At 44.2% G+C, this 20,497-nt stretch overlaps 1 long non-coding RNA gene across 1 annotated transcript; it reads left to right on the top strand.

The window, feature by feature from the left end:
* Positions 1–15,612: 15,612 nt before the first annotated feature.
* Positions 15,613–19,687, top strand: LOC139793121 (uncharacterized). The gene is made up of 3 exons (XR_011724503.1): positions 15,613–15,826; positions 16,996–17,078; positions 17,327–19,687. It is a non-coding gene; the product is annotated as an uncharacterized lncRNA (long non-coding RNA).
* The last annotated feature ends 810 nt before the right edge of the window (positions 19,688–20,497 follow it).

The raw sequence follows: 20,497 nt of genomic DNA on the forward strand, positions 1-20,497 counted from the left end.
GTTACCATTTGTAGGAATTCTCAAGGGTTTTCAGTGGAATGAGTTATTGGTCAGTCAAATCTTTATCCTACATATGGCTCCATGCTTCAGCAGCCCTGCTTTGGGAAGGAGGGGTGGGCCACGCAGCTTCCAGGGCTCCCTACCAGCTCGGGTGGCTCTGTGAGTCCAAGATGTGTTTCTCTTACAACCTCTGTAGGCATTAGGAACTGTGCAGGGCTTTCCTGACACCTGGGTGGGTAGGTGCCTGTCTCCGTTTGCACAGCTCTCAGTATTTTTGAAGTCTGTCAAATTATCCATTTCCTTCAAAACACAGTCCTATCACCCAGCTTGGCTTGTGTGGAAAAATAGATTATCGATGTTTCATGGTTTTATTTCTGTGACTTCTGCCTCTGTAATGTTCAGGCAAAATCCTACCAGCCCTGAAGTTAACACACATTTGTTCTTTATTCCATTTCTTCTGACAGTAATGTTTTATTCCTTGGGAGACATGCACCCTTTGGGGTCTCTGCAGTTCTTATTCAGTAGACAGCTCCCAGTCACTGGGAAGGGGTTCCTGGCATAAGCAGGCAGGGTAAGAAGGTACAGAGTGTTTCTTGAATACCCAAAAGTCAGTTTTACTACCCACCCCAACTCACACATATGGCCTTCTCCTTCATTCAGAGCATGTTTTACAGGCAAAGTAATTCTGCCCATCTCCTCTGAGCATGTGAGGAGCCTGCAGTTGGATTTGCTTCCCCTTAAACTCATCCAAAAAGAGCAACTTTCACTTGGCAAGTGCTCACCAGGTGATGAGCAAAGACAGAATGGGAAGCATCAGGAGTGAGGGATGCCTAATAAAGCTCAGAACAAGGCAAACTCTGCTATTAAAAATAACAAAGTCTATTACATACGTGTGCAGATATTTGATTTATTGGTAAATAAAAACACTTAAATCGGTAGTACACGGATACCAGTTCTTATGATTCTCAAACAGGGCTCCTACAAATAAAGCAGAATTTAGTCTCATATTTTCATATATCTAATCTGCCCATTCATCTTATTTCTTCAAAATAACGAATTAAATCAGATTTAGTACAATTGGAAGACATTTATTACCATCACTAGTGGCTTGCGTTGCAATTGGCTGTGAAATTGTGTGCACATTAACTTGCAGAGTACTGAGCAAACCAGAAACCCTGGGAACTGATTTTTTAAACAGCTGCTGAGCTCTTGTACTGAATACAGAGCCATCAACACAAAAAATGGTGTGGGCCCTGGGACAAGAAAAAAAATAAGAGAAACAGTCAGTCCTCTTTCCTGAGACCTTGCTTTCAGTTCTGCCCTGGGCTGAAATACCTCCCACTTTCTGCTGGGCATGGGGAGATGGAAGGTATTGGGGAGGTATGAATCTTTGTTATTCAAGATCAGGATATTAATTTTGCAAGTGAGAAGTAAATATGAGAGACAGGCTAACTCACTGTTTTTAATTTTAGGTACAGATTTATTAAAGAAAACTATGTGGAACGGGAGAACATGAAAAGATCCCATTTTCTCCTGTGTTACAATAGTTAATGAAGCTGAGCCACATGGGATATCTTGAAAAGAGTATTATTCCACACCCTCACTCAGCTGTAAGATGCCATATTTATTCTTTATCAAGTGCCATAATTCCCAAGCATAGTCTTGTTGCTGGCTGTGCCTCCTTCCTTCATGAGTTGTCCATAAGCAGCACTTGGTTCTCCCAGCAAAGCTCCAGCAAGTTTTCCATTGTGATGCCCCAGACAGCAAACTGTGAGAGAACAAAATGTGTGCCCAGAAACACCCAGGCACAGAGCTGCAGGGGTAGACAGACAGATTTAAAAAATAATCTCCACAACTGGCAAAGCAAACCACTTTGCAATGAGTAACTACCAAGGGCTGCTTTCAGTATTGCCCATCGGGAGAGAAAAATTGTTACATACCCAGGCCTTTATCCCTATGAACATTTTCCTGCTTATCTATACTAATTCTGCCTGCAGCATCTCAAGACTCAGTCCATGCCATGCCTTACCCATTCCTATTTATTCCATCACTCACATATCCATTCATCAAAAGAAACACAGTCTTCTCACTTTCTCACAATGATGTTGTGAGGACAAATATGTAAAAGATTAGGAGGCAGTGTGGATACTGCAGTTACTGGACCATACCAATCCCCGAGGAATAGAACTAGGACATTTTTATACCTGTGTGGATTTTTAAAAAATGGCTTTTCTTTTTTTAAAAATAAAAGCTCAGTGAGCAGAGGTAGGGTTTTCTAAGGTCTCACATTTCTGTTTCACATGATTGGTAGTTTGGCAGCGTCATTAAATAATGTTGTAGAAAGTTAATTATTTTTAGTCAAGCAATGTAACATGGCAATAAAATTTTCAACAAGAGACCTGTTTGAAAGGTCAGTGACCTCATATAAATTGCTAAGCATCAATAAATATCTTTCAACACAGGTGGAACAATATTTGCAGGTTTATGGACAAAGCTAGAGTTTAGCTTGCTCAAGACCATTACAGATCTCATGCTTATAGCTGAAAAATAAATGTCATCAATGTAACCTGTAAAACTGCCCACTCAGATTTGATTTTTTTCAGAAAAAGGATTGCCAGTTTTGAAAACTGAAGGTCACTGTGAAAGCAGAAAAGTTTTCAGGTCAAGCAAAAATTAGCAATTGTTGTAGTAAAGTTTGATTTCCTTTTGATTTCACTGAAACATAATTCCTGAATCACTGAGCTTTATACTTTTCCAAACAGGAACAATACGGTAACAAGCAGCTTCTTTAGATTTTGCACTTGTGTAAGTTATCACATTATTTGCTATACTAAGAAAACAGAGGAACTTTTTAACTTCAGTTTTCTCATGTGCCAGTACAATCTCTCACACAGGTTTTACTTTTCTGTCAGGTGCATCTATACCTGCCACTTACTGTGCCTCTAAAGGAAAAGTGAGGGGAAAGACATCCCATGCTCTTTTGCAGCTTTTCAACTTCATACTGTGTTTGGATGCATGTGTGCCAGGTGCTAAACATACAAGCTCTTAATGAATGAAGAAGGGCATATGCTGAATTATCTCACTGGTGTTCCGTATGCAATTTCAAAGCAAAACAATGTGTCTTTTATATATGATTCATCCCCCAGGAATTCATGCCTTCATAGCACCTTTTCTGAAACAGGAAACAAATACAGGTTGCTAAGCTACTTCAGTGCTCTGAAAAATCCTACTGCCATTTCCACTGTCCAGTTTGTGTTCTGAGGGCTGTGCTCCATCACAGAGACTTTTTTTTTTCTTTCTCCCATAACAATACTTGCTCTTTTTACCTTTGCCTTACTTTCTGGTGAAGGTAAAAAGTTACAGATTCCTTGCACTTTACATCTCTTACACCTGTGCCAAACGGGCACTGGCCTCACATTGTTCCACCTGGTTGGGAAGTGCCCGGAAGATGCAGATGAAAATTCTCCAGGCATAGGTGGAAATCCTCCAGGCAGCAAGGCACCAAGCCAGTACTGTTGACCTTATACTCCTTGCTGGAGCACTCACTCAAGAACATGTCAGTGTCTGGGTCAGGACACTTCATGCTTCAGCCAGCACCAGAGCTTTTGCCCAGCAGCTGAAGTAATCTGCATCTCAGAGCTCCACTCCCTCATCTTTCCATCTTCAACATGGCTGCACAAAAATTTCATAGAGCATCCAGTTTATACAGAACTTCTCACCTGTATCTCTTAAGAGTGGATGTATTTAGGTTAACTAGGTTACGAGTCATAAATAGGAATGGTTAATGTGATTGTAAAAGCTTCCCCCAGATCCTGGTCGATATTGTTACTCTGACCTGTAATACACTCTCCCAGCAATTCCAGTACTGGGTGTCTCTTAAGCAAATATGGCTAATCACTTCAACAGGTTGCTGACTTTTATGAATTGAATTGCACAGCAAATAGCTGTGACAGAGAGTACAACGTCGCCGGACAAGAAAACAACATCATTACATAGGGCAGAATGTGCCTTCATCTCAAGGCAAGAGCAAAACAGTTGCTGACGACTTCTTTTAAAAGAAGGGTGTTGCTTGAGGAGGTGGGTGGTTTTCTGTTGGGGTTTCTGTGGCATGTATCAGGGCAGCTGGTGCTGAAAGGATGGAGCAGACACCCGGAGAGCTGGATTCTGGCTTTCCATTTTCCAAGACATTTTCCAAGACTTGATGCTGAGTAATGTGGGGCAATGCGGCTGAGCAAAGGCAGATGCAGAGGCAAACCCTACAAGGTACTCGGCTACTTCAGCAGTGTCAGGGGGGTGAAACCCTCCACAGAAGGTACCAAACCCTCACAGAGACAGCGGCTTTCTCCCGCTACCTACCCGGCTCTAAGATGCCTCGCTCCACCCGATGTCCCTCTCGGCACCTCCCTTCCCTCTCCTGCGTGCCTGGCAGGCGCGGAGATGCCCGGGGAAGGAGCAGGGGGTGCGGGGGGAGCGGGGGAGGTGCGTACCGATCCCTCCCAGACCGCCCCAGCCCCTCCTGCAGCCGCGATGGGCTCCGGCCCGGCCCGGCCCCTGCCGCCACTCGCCCCCACCCCGATACTTTCATCTGGTTGGGAAAGACCTTTAAGATCTTTGAGTCCAACCTCTAGCCTAGCACGTTGCCATGTCCCCACTAAACCATGGCCCTCAGCACCCCATCTACACCTTTGGGACTCTGAGTCCACCACTCTCCAGGGCAGGCTGTTCCAGCACTTGCCAACCCTTTCAAGTGAAAATATTTACCCTAGTACCCAATCTAAACCTCCCCTGGCACAACTTGAGGCAGTTTCCTCTTTTCCTACCACTTGTGACTTGGGAGAAGAGACAACCCCCATCTTGCTACAACCTCCTTTCTGGTAGTTGTAGAGAGCAATAACACCTCCTCTCAGCCTTCTTTTCTCCAGTTCCCCCAGATGCTACTCCTATGACTTCTGCTCTACACCCTTCACCAGTTTGGTTGCCCTTCTCTGGATGTGCCCCAGCAGCTCAATGTCCTTGTAGTGAAGGACCCAGAACTGAACACAGTACTCAAGGTGCAGCCTCACCAGTGCTGAGTGGAGGGGCAGGATCCCTTCCCTTCTCCTACTGGCCATGCAATTCCAGGATGCTGTTGGCCTTCTTGGCCACCTGGGCACACTGCTGGCTCATATTCTGCTGGCTGTTGATCGACACCCCAGCTCATTTTCTGCTGGGCAGCTTTCCACCCACTTTTCCCCAAGCCTTTTGCATGGAGCTGTTGTAACCCACCAGCAGCTAAGCTAATCCCCCCGTTAAAGGAAACATCTCATTTGGTGTACTTTGCCATTGGCAATCTTCTCCAGTTCCCATTTTCCACCTCTTGCCCCAGTTAATTTAAATTATTTCAATCTTGCCACACCTGAAATACATTTGGCTGCATCTTTCTTGCAGTATGTGGACTGAATTTACATTACCATAATTTAGTTTTGTAAAGGTTTTGACATAATTAGCCAGTCAAGCTAGATAAACTGTAGATTGCATTATACTTCAAGTATCAAAGAGTATTCAAAGCAATTGGAATACTCTGGAAAAAAATTCCCTGCAATTTTCAGCAGTTTAATACAAATTCTTGGTAAAATGATACATTAGTCACATATTAGTCACAATATGTCTTTCTCTAATAACTTACAGCTCATTTTAGCTGTACTAAAAATAGTGGTTAAAGTCCTCATTAATTATAAGGAAGTTGGATAGTAAATTGCTACAAAAAGCTTTCATGCCAGGAACTGCAGCTCCCTTGTTTGCATTTGATGTCTGTATTATGAGACAAATAATGTTTCCTCTTCCAAAACCACAGTCTGTGGTCCAGAAGATCTGGCAAAACTCTCTCCTGAAAAAAAAACGGGGAAAGACTGTGGGGATGAACAAGATTTAGGTGGCATCTCTGACACCTGGAGTTCATGAAGTCCTTTTCTTTCCATCTGTGCCCTGGGGCACAAAGTTACTGCAGAGAAAGAGTGGAAGATATGGGAAATCACCATGTGGTTTTGAAAAGAGATTACCACCACAGCCTATATTCCCTTTTCATAATTTACCTGGAAATGAAGAATCTGCTGCCTAAAGGCTTCTTGTGCACACACTTGCCACTCCGTGGTTTTAAAGTTTTCCCCTGGAGCAGTAGTGATGCAACCTTGCAGCACAGCACCAACGGTGGCAAGAAGGGGTGCAGCAAGCTCCAGGGCTTGCCCCTGGTTTTCTGTCACTGGCTTTAGTGACATTACACAGATGGATGTCTAGGGTTATTGGTGTCACTTGTAAGCAAGGTTTTGATTAACACTGGAGATAGCATGATTTTACAGGGAATCCCACTGATTTCAGGAGGCTAATTGCAGCATGTGGGACTAAAGGTCATTAAAACTGTCACTACTGCACTGAAGTTAAACCAGCAATGTCTCTTCAGAAGAATTTGGTTAGTAATATACTTGCATCCAATGGGAACACAGGCAAGTGAGCAAGAGATGATACCAGTCTACAGAAAAAAAATGACTGGGGTGAAGAAAAGTCGATAGGGAAGAACTATGACATTCCTAGAGTCAGAATGACATTTCTACAGCAGCCTAAACTCACCTTAGACAAGCCTGTCTAATCCTGCTTGGCTGAAAGGCAAATCAGCTGAATAGTGAATGTAGAGCTGGATGAGAAACTTCTATGCTCATGTGTGTGGGAGTCCAGGGCCGGGAAGAAGGTCAGGATGCCCCAGCCCTGGTGCCTTCTCCCTTGACTCTGGTGGCCCCTGTCCGACCTTCCACAGCAGGCAGCAAAACTCCCAGGCAGCCAGCAGTGCAACTCCCTTGTCAGACAAACCTAGTATAAAGTCCAGTGTCAAACAAACAAAAGGAGACCTTTTTCTCCTGCAGAAATGAGGGATGATAGGGTGGCACTTGTTCCCCCTCAGCATGGAATGGGGGAATGAAATCTACGCAGGCCTGGAGGGGGGTTAAAGAAATTCAGGGAGCATGCATCCACCAGCTGACTTCTGAAAGCTGGTAAGTTTTCCTGGCAAAGGAGAGTTTCATACAAGATCCACTATTCCTGTGTGCCAGATTCTAGTACCCTTGGTGAGAGGCTGGGGGACTGCTGGTGGGGCAGCTCAGGCACTACCATGCTCATCAGCACCTTCTCCTTTGTGACTCAGATGGCTCAGGCCAGTAAAGTGTGCACAGAAATTCACTGTATCAGAAGAATGACACCTTTTTTTCTCCAGTTTTCTCCTTAATTCAGCTTCATGCTACATCTTCTGACATGGATGTCTTTGGGTAAGTGTAGGGTTACACTGAAAAAGTAATACAAAATAAAAAAATCACCCTACCTAATGTCATTACTACACAATTTCCTTGCTAAAATACAACGGTGTAAGCCAGCATGCTGTGGCACTCTGTGATTTATTATGATTGAAGGCCATGTCTATAAAAATGTTTTACTGCTTTTTTCTGTGTCTCAGGCTTGATGGATTTTTCTGAACATATTTTTGGTTTTCTTCTTTTTCTTCTTTGGTTTTCTTCTTTTTCTTCTTTTTGGTTTTCTTTGGATTTGTTACCTAAGCATAGTGGTGGTGATTTTTACAAAAGGCAGGATTTATTTCCTTTGATAAAGCCACTAAAATCTACACTCTTCCCAAATTCTTCCCCCTGAAATCCAAACTCCACCCTTTTGTCTTCAAAACCCAGAGACTCCGACTATGCTACTGTGATACATTAAGACTGGCTAAGTGTTTGCAGAACAGATGAGGATCTCAGGGGCTTGCTTCACTGGAAGGAGTCGGAGAGCACAGCTCTATCTCAACACGCAGTACAAAGAAGACAATGATCCAAAGCTCACATCACCTAAACCAGTTAGTTAACAGGAGTTTAGCCAGTGTCTGCTAGTGGATTAGAGTAATGGGACCTGTTCATAGGCCATCCAAGGTCGTCTCAGTTGTTGTGAAGGGTCCCATCCTTAAACTCTTTTATATGCCAAGAATCAGATAAAGCTGGGTGTCGTGAAGTTTTCCAGCAGGGAGCATGAAGCTGAGCTCATCCTGCCCCTTGCTTGGGCACGGAGAACATTCCCAGACTCACTCCAGTGGCAGTGACTGCGAGTAGAGCAGCACTGAGGAGAATTCCTCAAAAACACCGGCTCAAGGGCCACTTCAGCTCCTTGTCTCCTGCAGCTCTTGCACTCCTGCTATGGCAGTGACCAAGGAGCACTGCGAAACTGGTGCTGCAGGGGGGCTGCTGCAAACAGGACAAGTTTTGAGGCTGCCTTGCAGATCTAGGCAGGGAGCAATAGTCCAGAAAGACTGCTAGGTTGTGTCCTCCTGTGCAGCCTGTGGCATCCTGCTCCTTCAGACCGATGCTACCAGGGAGTTAAAAGCAGGGAGTGTGTGTGACTAAGGAATTTTCAGGCATCTTGAAGAACACCTTTCAGAGGAAACTAAGTGCTTCTGAGGACTAGCAGGCAGGTGTTTGCTTTCTCCTTTCTGCAGCCTGGTGCCAGGTTAGCACATGAGAAGTTTTTTTCTTATTTATTCTTCCAAGCTTGGCCAGGTTTGCTGTCTCATCCAACATGCTGAGAGGAAGTAATTTGTGCAATGGTTCTTGGGGGTCAGCTTTTTATTCATCCATAAATTGTTAATCCAGACTTCACTGGATCTGTATCCTGACCTGTCTGAGGGCCCTGCCTGGGCTGGTAAGAAGCACCAAGAAAGAGGCTTAGACTTTGCAGATGATGTCACCAGAACCTCTCTGTGACTAGAGCTATTTTCATGCTTTCTGGCACTGGACTGGTCACAGGACCATCTGGCTCCTTTCCTGGTTCAGCCTTGAACCCAAGTTGCCTTCAATTTCCATATCCTGGAATCAAATGAGCTATAAGCTGGGAAAGGAATTTAGGGGTTCCACCAATGAAAGATGTCTGTAAACATCCTTGATAAAAATGCCACTTCCAGTGTTGCCTTGCCCACTTTCTTTTGTATAGGAATCAGCCCTTTTTTTCCCCATTTGAGCAGAGCAGGGAGGACACTGAAGAGGCAAGCCACCAGAAGAATGGAGACCTATCCCCAAAGAGCTGTGGCCTGGAAATCAGGCAGAAGATCTCTTGTGGCATCGTTTGTTGAGTACAGCTTCTGGATTGCCCTTCACCACAGGGCTTGGGGAGACTTTTCATTTAGCATGACCAGCAAGGAGCGACCGGGGCAGTGGCCATCCCAGTCAGCAGTCCCTGAAACAAAAAGCTCCATAGAACCTATTTACGTTGGCTGCTCTAGCTGTCAGAAATCATGAACTAGGATATATTTATACCGTTGTCATAAGATGAGTGTTGCCTCTTCCTGGCAGCAAGCTCTAAAAGAGTCATTCAGAATCTGTTGGCATTTAGGATAGTAAAGTAAGTCCATTCTAAGTTGATGATGCTGAACTATAATGGAAATGAGATAAAACTGCATTATGGGACAGACACTGCCAAGCTATGTTATTATGCATAAACGACAGTTCCAAAATGAACATAGCGAGACCTCAAGCTTTTAAGCCCAAAATCTTGAGAAGGAAAACATGGATTCAGTTGCCTAATCCTAGAGACCCATAATTGAAAACTTTTGGGCATTCAGCTCCAACAGGTCCCTTTGGGGGCAGTGGCACCGTATCATTGATGTTAATTCAGATATCTAAATTGACTGGGTAGGGTGGTAAATTATCATTTGGATCCACCTTGTGTGAGTGCTTGCTGCTCACAGGTGGTTTCTAGATCAGCATGGAGATATTTTTGGACTGTTCTTTGGAAGTCCCTAGCCCTCGTCTCTCATGATAGATTCAGCCTTCAACATTAATTTCCCATTCTGGATTCTGCCACTACTGCCTTTTACATGTACTTGTTTTGTGGGTGCCTATTCCTTTGCTAAGGACTATCCTAAGGGTTATGAATTGCACTGAGTGAACACTAGCCAGAAAATATATATTTTGGAATAACTTTATTTGCCCAGTTTTGTATCTTTACTGACTTTACTGACTTTTTGCAAGTGATCCCCTGGCAGGCAAAGTGCATTGGGAGCATATATTGCAGATTATGCACACCACAATTCACACGCTATTCCAATGGGCCCTAGGGGGAAAAAAAATCTGCTAGAGCACGATGCTGGGAAACTGTCCTTTATTCACTCTTCGTTTCAGTGAGGGTGAAGCAGTCCAAGAGGCTGGAGAAAAGTCTTGTGACATGTGCATAACATTCCCTGCTGCTCACTGGAAAAACTATGCACTTATTAGAAGGAGTAAGGGATTCCTGACTGATGGAGGAACATGACTCTGCTCTCTGCTGAACTCTCAGCATTGCAGCTGTCTGCATTTGAGAGTCAAAAATAACATTTCAGAAGTGGGCCAAGGCACACATTTCTTACTGCCACCTTTTGCCACAGCAGGAATCATAGATTGCCTTTCTCCCTCACTCCATTCCCTCCAATTCAAATTTCCCTGAGAAACTAAGGCACGTATAAAGCCTATTTCCATTTACCCCATCTATCAGACTATTATCAGTTGAAGCCATTTAAAGCCATTAATGCTTTTGCTTTTACCATAACAAACAGCTTATTCTCTGAGCTCATTCATGAAAATGAAATTAATTTTAGAGGCTGATAGTGACAGATACAGTCCGTGTTATTTTTACTGAAGGAAATATGTCTAATTCTAGGCTTACTGGTGATGCTCAGGTATGTGCTGCAGCTGGGCCAAAGCCACTGGATGCTGGTGAGCTTCCCTTGATATGATGCCAGGTTTTCCCCACGGGAAATCTGCCCCTCTTTAGGTAAGAGCATCTGCCTAACGTGCTATTTACAACATATTTATTTCACAGAAACGAATTTAGAGTTATAATTGCATTCAGATATGCAATGTATTACATGAATACATTTATGAAAATACTTAAAAAAATACTTTGGGAATCATAACAATACGAATAAAGAGGTCCCTGGAGATATTAATGAAATTAGGTCAGCATAAACAAGACCACATACAAATTCTCTGGGTTTGGTTGCATTATTTCTGACTTTGATATTGATACTGGTATAAGCAAAAACTGAATCAGGTCCTCGTTGCTTTCCAAAGTTTGGAAGGACATCATGCATAAAACTTAATGCTTTTCAGACTTCGTAGTTGAGTACACTCGTCTGAATTCTCTTTTATAATGGCCAAGCCATTAAAAGGAGACCTTTCTACCCCTCTAGCATGTAACAGCGTTAATAAATCAAGTGATTTCTTGCGGGCCAAAGTAAGTTGGTCTAAAAAAAATTATATAATATGCAGGTTATGTAGCTGTGATCTTCTTTACCCTCAATAATACACTTCTTTATCCTGCATATATTGCAGTTGTTTAAAGAAAACATAAAGTCAATATTCCTTTAGGAGAGAACTTTTGGTTGAAAAGATGTAGCAATAGCCATGCATGTAATATAGTTTAACAATCTTAAATATTCCAGACAGGAAAAGTTTTTTGTCAAAGTCTCTGACAGTTTAAACTTTAAAGCTTCAGCAAAACTTTTAAACTTTTAAACTTTGAACCTGTTTGAACTTCATTTGATTTATGAATTATTAAATGTACCACTGAAATTCACCGTCTTTATTTTCATCTAGTAAAGATTTTTTGTTTAAAAGCTACAGATGAAAAGTGGGAACTAAGGAAATACAGCCTGAGGAGATTATAGCCCTGTTTTATCAGAACAGCATTCCTCTCAGCTGTATAAAACAAAACCCCAGTAAAATATTTAGAAGTGGGAGAGATAAAGGACTAAAACTGGTATATACAAAGGGTGGGGAAAATGAATGCTAAACTGGAAAGCCGGATTAGGCAAGATTTTGAAAATTAGATACCTCTAAAATAATTATTTAACTCTTCCTTCACATCATACTCTGTTTTTCTATGTCAGGATTAAAACAAGGGCAGCACCAGGTTAACAATGTCTTTAACATGAAGTCGAGGGCAGTGGGAAGGAGGAAGGCATTACTTTAGCAAGTTGCTCTGGAGGAAACAAATTTCTGGAAAGGGAAATTCCCTGAATGGCTCCCAGAGTCCCGTGCCAGAGCGTTGGCCGTAATTTATGTCCCAGTTGATGGGGAACCTACTTAAATCACAGCACTGAAACTGTATAGGTATAAAATGAAGAAGGTAAGTGGTCGGTGCCTCTGCAAAGCCGAATTCACATGCTGCTAATTGCAGCTCTAAGGATTCATCCCAGCACAATCTGGGCACTGCACAAGGGTCCAGGAGGAGGATCTTTCCAAAAGCCTTTTGGGAAGCATGCCCTGGAAGAGGCACCCAGGGAGCATGGCTGCAGTGTGTGCACAGGCAGTGGGTATTTATAGCCTGTGTCTGAATGAGTCTGTACAGATGCAGTTCATCTGGGAGTGTTAAGTACTGTCTGCATATTGACGATCCCTTGCTAGCAGGATAAAATGAGAAATAAATAGAAAACAAACCTGCTCGTTTGGTATCTAATGAACTACAAGAGTCTGCTTTGCTAGGTTACTCTGGGGTGTTCTTAGCAGAGCTAGCTAAGTCCCTGGGGAAGGCACCCATGTGCTTGCCAGTACCAGAGAGGAGCTGGATAACTGGGAGGAGAGGAGAGGAGAGGAGAGGAGAGGAGAGGAGAGGAGAGGAGAGGAGAGGAGAGGAGAGGAGAGGAGAGGAGAGGAGAGGAGAGGAGAGGAGAGGAGAGGAGAGGAGAGGAGAGGAGAGGAGAGGAGAGGAGAGGAGAGGAGAGGAGAGGAGAGGAGAGGAGAGGAGAGGAGAGGAGAGGAGAGGAGAGGAGAGGAGAGGAGAGGAGAGGAGAGGAGAGGAGAGGAGAGGAGAGGAGAGGAGAGGAGAGGAGAGGAGAGGAGAGGAGAGGAGAGGAGAGGAGAGGAGAGGAGAGGAGAGGAGAGGAGAGGAGAGGAGAGGAGAGGAGAGGAGAGGAGAGGAGGCTCTCCTGCTCTCTCCTGCTGGGCTAAAGGTATTGCTGCAAAGGCAGCACTCAGCAGCCACCAGGAAGCAGGGGTTGCTCCAGCCCTCCTGTGCGTCTTCCAGCAACTGTTGTCACAGGGCAATCACATTAATAAGGCTAAAGATAAAAGGGATAAAGCTCATAGGGGAAGCTGAATGAAACTGGAGCTGCATGGAGGCTGAAATACCAAAACTTGGCAAATGTGTAATGTCAACAATATAAGTTACAACTGAGCTTCTGAACTTGCAGCAAAAGGAACAGAAGACAAAGGTAAAAACAGAGGTGGGGGGGTGGAATGGGGAAGGCAGAGGCCAGAAACAAGGTACTCCTCAGCCTGTCCATGCAGCCTATATCATAATACACACAGCAAAGTCTTAAACTGGAGAGAAACTAGATACATGTTTTTCAGTAAGGAACTTTTTGTCTGTCTGTTTCCTTATACCTTGTTCAGGAAGATATTGCCTTACATGAGAAAAGATGTAGTGAATTTACCTACTTCCAGGTGGAGCAGAAAATCAAGACTATTCACCAGGGAGGGGAAAAACACCGGGACACCACACATGGGAAGTTGCTGTAAAGTGTGCCAAAGGATGCCTTGGGAGCATTGGGAACTGATTTAAATCAGAGCACTTCAATTTATCTGATATTGAGTGGGTTTTACTGAGGGGCTGTCTTCAAAATAGGGCTACTTGACATTTTTCTATTCTGGAGTGTATTTGCTTAGAAATATGAAAAATTTGGAAGGCTTATGGCTAAGGGGAACTGTTGAGAGGTGCAAAGCCGAGCTCTAGGACATGAAATTGCAGAGATCTGGACAGCCAGTGACTGTGTTAGCTCTGCAAGAGCAATCATGACCATAATGGTTGCATTCACAGAATTGGGCATGTGGCACAAATTTGCTTATGTTTCCTGAACAGAAAAATAACAGCACTAGCCCTCTGCAGTGCCATATGAGTTTGCTCTTTTGTCTTGAGCAGTGCACTAGAGAATCTTCCATAACAAATGCATGTGGGCACACCGGCTTGGATAAATTAGGGAAAGCCATTTAGAGCCTACCAGGTAAAGCTACCATGGTTGCATCCCCCATGCTGCTGAAACACAGCATCCTGTGACTTGGCAGCATTTCAGAACTGAGTGACCCTATGTGTTACTAGCATTCAGCAACACTGTTTTAAACACATTAACCCATGCTTGAATTCTGAAGACAGCTTCCTGATCTGGGAGAAAATAAAATAATTAAACCTTATTCTGAAAACTAGGTGAACTGGACAATTTTTACTTCCCTCAATAGCCACATGCATGCGGCCACACCGGCTGACTGACTGGATACACCATAGCAGGAGTCTCTGCAGCCATTTATTCCATCACATTTCACTCATGATGTCTCTAGGGAAGCACTGAGACAATAGCAACTCAAGACAGAAAGTGGGTTTAAAATCTGTTTTCTGTACAAGCTAAGAGAGAAAAGAAAATTTAAGTAAGGCCTTGCTACAAAGCCCAGGAGACTGGCAATCATCTCAGCTCTCAGTGTGGAAAAGCATCTACCTCCCACCCACAAAGTCAATGCTCCTACATTGCATCCTATGACCAGGCTCAGATAAAAAGGGCTTTCTGGATGAAAGCATCACAAGTTTTTGTATAAACATGTTCCTTCTGATCTCCAACTGCTCTGGGATCAAATTCTCTCCTAGCAGTGCCATTCAAAAGGTGAGCCTCTGAACAGTGATGGAGGCTTCCATGTGCTACCTTAGTTGCATTAGAATTCATCAGTTCTACAGTAGAGGAGCCAGTACATGCAGTTTTACCCATAGTGTTATTTTAGAAATAAACCATTTGTCGTTTTGGCTTCACCACAGCCTTTCTGTTTTGTGCAGTCTGAAATTTCCATTGGTGCCCTGACCCAGCCAGAGCCTTTGAATCGCTCTGTAGGAAATAGGTCAGTCCAGAGCAACCTGGTCTGTTGCTAAAAGCAAGCCTGTACTTCAGGAAACAACCAGACAAAAAAAAAAAAAAAAAAAAAAAAAAGGCTTTGCTCTAGGCTTTTCTGTGAAATTTGTGGCAAAACTCAAGGAAACTGTGTACATCACAGGCATTTCATTTTAAAAGAAATATTTAACAGTGGAATTTGTGACTCATGGAAATGCATTTTAATAGTTCTTCCCCAGCACAAAGAAGGAGGAAAACACACAGTCAGGGCAGGTAGAGGGTGACTGCTGCTGCTGGACTCGGCCACTTCAGCTTCTGGAACGCTTGGGCAGCAGCAGAAACACGGGTAGCAGGGATTAGACAGCACTGCAACAACTGGAACCACCAAGGCTGAAAGACCGATAACCTGAAAAATTTACTCATAAAGGACTTTTTTTTTTAAGCTCTGAGCCCTTTCACCTTCGGTTTCCTTTGCCTTTTATAAATATGTATTGCCTTCTAGTGACCACTTTCAGTGCTTCTTGCCCCTCCAGGAACCTGGCAGCTCCCAGGGCTGTGTTTCCAACCAAGGGGGACTAGAGTAGCTTTAGGGTACACGGAGGGGTGAAGGGAGGGAAAGCAAAGGGACCAGTGTCACGAAGGGCTGGTAGTCCCATGGCCAAGCTTGCCATGCTCCCCACCCAAACGCAGCCTTCAAAAGGGTGCTGGGACACCGACCGGGAGAGCCTTCGGCGGCCCGGCGGGGGCAAGCAGTCTCTCCTCCCGCAAATTTTGGCCGGGTAGCCTGTCGCCCTCCCCTCTCATCCCGCGAAGCATTTGAAATATTTCCACCCTGAAGTGGACCAGTCTCTCCCGCCACTTCTAGTGCTTGGCAAACAGCGGCGGCCGCGGCGGCCCGGCACATCCCGGCCTAGGCCGGGAAAGGTGGGTGCCGGACCTCCCCCCTCCCCTTCCTCCCCCGTTCCCCCACCCCTCGTCCCCGGCGCCCCCCCGAAGCCCGGCGTGGGCGTGTTCGCCTCCCCCAAGTGTGTGTTTTGGATGAGGCAGCGCATCAGCTGCCTGGTATCAGCGCTGCGGCTCCGGCGGGGCGGGATGGAGCCTGAGCAGAGCCAGGCTCGGGAGGGTCAAGTACAGGTTGCTGTGCAGGAAAGAGCCGGGGGAGGGGAGCCTGGGTCACTTCTCTCTCTCCTGTCTCTCCCTTTCACATTTTCCTTTTTTTTTTTTTTTTTTCTTTCTTCTTTCCCCCACTCATTTGTGGGGTTTTTTGGTTTTTTTGTTTTGTTTTTTTCTTTTCACACCCCCCCCCCCCATTCTGCCAGAGAAGGGGATGTTGGGACTATTCCATCAGTGTGGTATGTCTGTGTAAACATCATTAGCTCCTATGAGCTGACACGCTGGAGATTTTCATTTCTTCTTACAAATCGCTCCCTTCCACAATAAAAATACCACGCATATTAGGCTGGATATGTTCGGAGGGAAGATGGAGATGTTTATTCTCTCTGCCTGTGATCTCACAGAGAGCAAAAAACGGGACTCAGCAGAAGAATACCACTGGAGACAGGAGTGGACCAGGGTTTCCCCGAGGGCGGCTGGGCATGCCTGGGGGCTGTGGTTCGAGGGCAGGTCCAGTGGCATTTCGGTGGGCAGGGTGCGATGAGCCGAATGTGTGAGCACTGCCCTGGGGCATCATTCCGTGCTCCTGCCAGGCCAGCCGGGAGGACCTGGCCTTCAGCAGGGCAGTCCAGAGGAGACCAGATAGTCTGAGAGAGGCAGGGCTGTTCGTGAAAAATCCCATCTCCGGAGTACATTGTGCGAAAAATCTCTGCAATTTTTTTTTTTTTTTTCTAAATTCTCTGGTCTCTGGGGTGTCTGGCAGCCAGTGGGGTTACTCCATGCAGGGAGCTGTGCGTGTGCTCTGCTTGGCTCAGCTCCCTAAAGCAGAGCAGATCCCCGCAGAGCTCAGCAGAGCTGAGCCAAGTGTGCTATCTCCCTCGATCTGCTCCTTATCTCCGGGAGCAGTCGTGGCAAGCGGGGAGCTCCGGCAGAGAAACTTCCCTCATCCACTTCCCCCTTCTGTCTGTTTGCCCTGGCAGCAAGACAGCACTTCAGTAACCAACAGATGTCCACACCCTTCTTCTTCCAAAGCCCTCTTCACTTTGCCTGCCTCCGTGCCTTGGTAGGTAGTACTTGCTTCCCTTTCCTTTCTGGGGGGAGAAGGAAACTTGGTGGGGAATGTTTCATGAAGCAACAATTAAAACCAGTGAGGTTTTTAGCAACTGTTTTTAGCATTACAGGTTTGGAGGAAGACCTTTTTTTTACTGAAAACATAAAATTGGGGTAATGTCTAGGGCTAAAGAGTATGAGAGAAGCAGACCTTTCAAAACAAGACCTTCAGCTGTGCTTGGGCTCTTGTGCTTTCTCCAGCTTGTGCTTTACCCAGCTCACCAGGAGAAGGCACCAATCTCCAGGCAGAATGCAGGAGTCCTCGCAAACCTTCGTGGCCAGGCTTCAGCCAATTTTGATAAGCCCTACATCCCAAAGGCAGGTTTTGGTCCAAGGACCCACCCAGATCCCAGGCTTCTTTTTTTTTTTTTTTCTTTTTTTCCCTCTTCGGTAATGTTTGCTTTTGTCTCTTTCTAGTGGTGTCTGAATACCAAGTCACATGAACAGCCAAAGCCTGTGTAGCATAATTAAGGCCATTCACGGAGCCCACGGATGAGGACATGGGTCCAGACCCTTTTGTCTCCAGGCATCCCCCACCTTGTGTGAGCAGGCAGCCCTTCTGTGGGGCTGCTGTGCCAAGAGGTGCCAGTTCATTTCTGAACACAAAGCTGGCAAAGACCAAACGTCAGCCCCTTCTCCTCCGCAATCCTAGCCCAAGAGCACACATGGCGTGTGCTGCAGTGCTAAACCATTAGTCAGACTGCATTGGGTAATCTTTCTTTCTTGTCCTTCAGCGTTTGCTTTTTGTACCTCAGAGGTCCTTTCCGTAAATCTCCAGGATGAGGGTGTGGGTAGAATCCCCCCTCACTCCCTGGCCAGTCCCCCCCCAGTTCATCCGCTCGGTAGCCTGGTAGGGCTGTGTCAGAGCAATCCTCTCCTTCCTCCCACTCAGTCTTCTGGTGATTAATCACCAAGGGCTCAATCAGGGAGCTTTGTTCATCTGCAACACCATCTTTTCCCAGGCAAACTGAAGTCATTGGTATCACGAGCAAGTCCAGAGGGCTTTTTAACAGATCTCCACACCTATATGAAGTGGCAAAAATCCCTGGCTGTGAGATACAAGGCTGGCGTTTTGAGGGAGTTTTGCTTTTGACTCTACTTACGTATCTGGAATGATTTCATGGCCTTCAAGTTTTCCATTTTAGAGAGACAGCTGGGTAACTAAGGACAGAGTTTTTCTTAATAGGTGTCAAAAGTCAGAGGTCAAATGGAGTTATCATTTTTCCAGTGTCTGAGTATCCAGCCCTCATTCTTTGAATAGATTTATGTGTCATGTGATTGCAGTCGAAGGAATGACAGGCCAAATCATGACTAAATAGTGAAGGACCTAAGCATCCACATTTCTCAGCTAAGGGTGAAAAATTGGAACTTTTCAATCCTCATAGTACAAAAAAAGAAGCAAAAATTTAAACAATTAGTCAGAAGAAAAAGAAACTATGAATACAAAGGTCTTTATTTTATCCAAATAAGCAAAAGTCGAGATCTCAAAAAGTAGTTCTCTAACTGCAGAGGAGGAAATGACCATTTCCAAGTTTGGAGGATCTGTCCTCACAGCCAGGCTTAGGATTTCTGTGGTATAAGGCTTTCCCAAAGGATAAATGTGGTAATTCCTGCATCATTAGTATATTACTTATGTAGATAATGCTGAAGATACTATGATTTTATGCTGAAGATTGTATGGTTTTAAAACATCTGTTTTATAAAACCAGATGATTTTCTTCCCTGATAGCATGCAAAGCAGCTTGACTAACCTGGGTACAGCACATCCTGTGTTGGTGTTTGATGATTCAGCCCACTGAGTGATCTGGTAGCAATGTCAGTTTTTCAGTGTTGGGCATCCATGAATGACCTCGTACAGAAACAATGTGCCCTCATTTTTATCAGCTGCCTGAGTACCTAAAAATTATCTTGAGTAAATAAAAAGGGTCGTTACCTGTGTTCACCTTTTTTTTTTTTTTTTTTTTTTTTTTTTGATGGCTTTTGCATTTATTCAATGCTAATAGCTTAACAAATAGTTAATTAGTAGAAGTCTATACAGAAACGGTAGAATTTTTAAGATAGTGTTGATGGAAAGGCAATTTTCAATTCCTTAATGCTGACAGTTACATAAAAATGAGGCAATAATATTTAGTTTTTCCTGACTGGGATCAGTGAAATGAGCTGTAAATCTCTGGCCAGAACTATTGAGATCTAATCTCAGATCTGAAGTAGGATCACATATAAGCAACCGTTTGTCAACATTTGTACAGACCAAAGTTTCTTAAAATCATAAAGAAAACTTAATAAAGGCTCTTAAAAACCTCATAACTTGTTTACTGACATCTCACCAACAGAATAAGCCACACCCTCTAGATAATTTTTTTGTTATGAATTCTTTGCTCAGATACAGTTCTCCTCCTCCTCCTCAAGCCGTATTTTTAAAGTGAACAGTCACAACTTACTTGGATTTTCAACTCCAGGTATTTGAAGAAAAAGAGCTCACAAAAATGAACACTTTCCCCCTACCCTTCACTTTGTACATTAATGTGGATTCCAATAAAACATGAATGTGTCTGCTTAAAATTGGGATTGAACAGGGCTCATCATGCACAACATCAATTGCTTCTGTCTCTAAATTAGGAATCACAGGCTGTTTCTCCTGAAAGGGTCACAAGTGTGATCTCTTCAGGCTGTGGAAAGCCTTGTGGGCTTTTTGTGACGGCCACAAAGCAAATTGGAAAGCTCTAAAAAAGGCTTTTCCTAAGGCTACCTACCAGCCCAAAGCTTAAGGAATATGAAAAGAGTGTAATATTCAAAACCTAAAATGGAACATTAAAAATGTTATTTTTAAAAATTATATGAATATGTGTCAAGTCTGAAATATTCAAATTTTTCCATGGTTATATGAAAGAATTCAGATTCTCATCTAGAGAACTGCCTTCCAGTGACATGTTTCTTTACACCAAAGTCAACTGCAGAATGCCTGTAGCAGCATTTTCCCCTTTTTTATTCTTTGAAAACCTTTGGTAATTGCAAAATCACCAGCTATGATGTACTTTTGTACATAAAACTGTTTAGTTTCAGGGCATTGCTTCATGGCACTAAGTTATTCAATATAGCTATTGATTCTGAACTGCTCTCCACATTTTTGCGAGTGTTTCAATAGTGACCCAACAAAGAGCCCAATGGCTTCACTAAAATTTAAGAACTTGCTGAGCAACCCCACTCTTGCCAGCTGTGTCTATTCTTAGATCCCACCTCCTTTTTCTTCCTTTGTGTTTCTTCAAGGGAACTCTGTCCCTAACTAGCCCCAGTCCTACAAGCATCTGTGCTGTAGCTTGGAAAGCCAAATCATATACGCTGTTTAAAAAGCTTCATTGGCACTGGAAGATC

Source organism: Heliangelus exortis, chromosome 2 (genome assembly GCF_036169615.1).
Source record: "Heliangelus exortis chromosome 2, bHelExo1.hap1, whole genome shotgun sequence".
Classification (NCBI taxonomy): Eukaryota; Metazoa; Chordata; class Aves; order Apodiformes; family Trochilidae; genus Heliangelus; species Heliangelus exortis.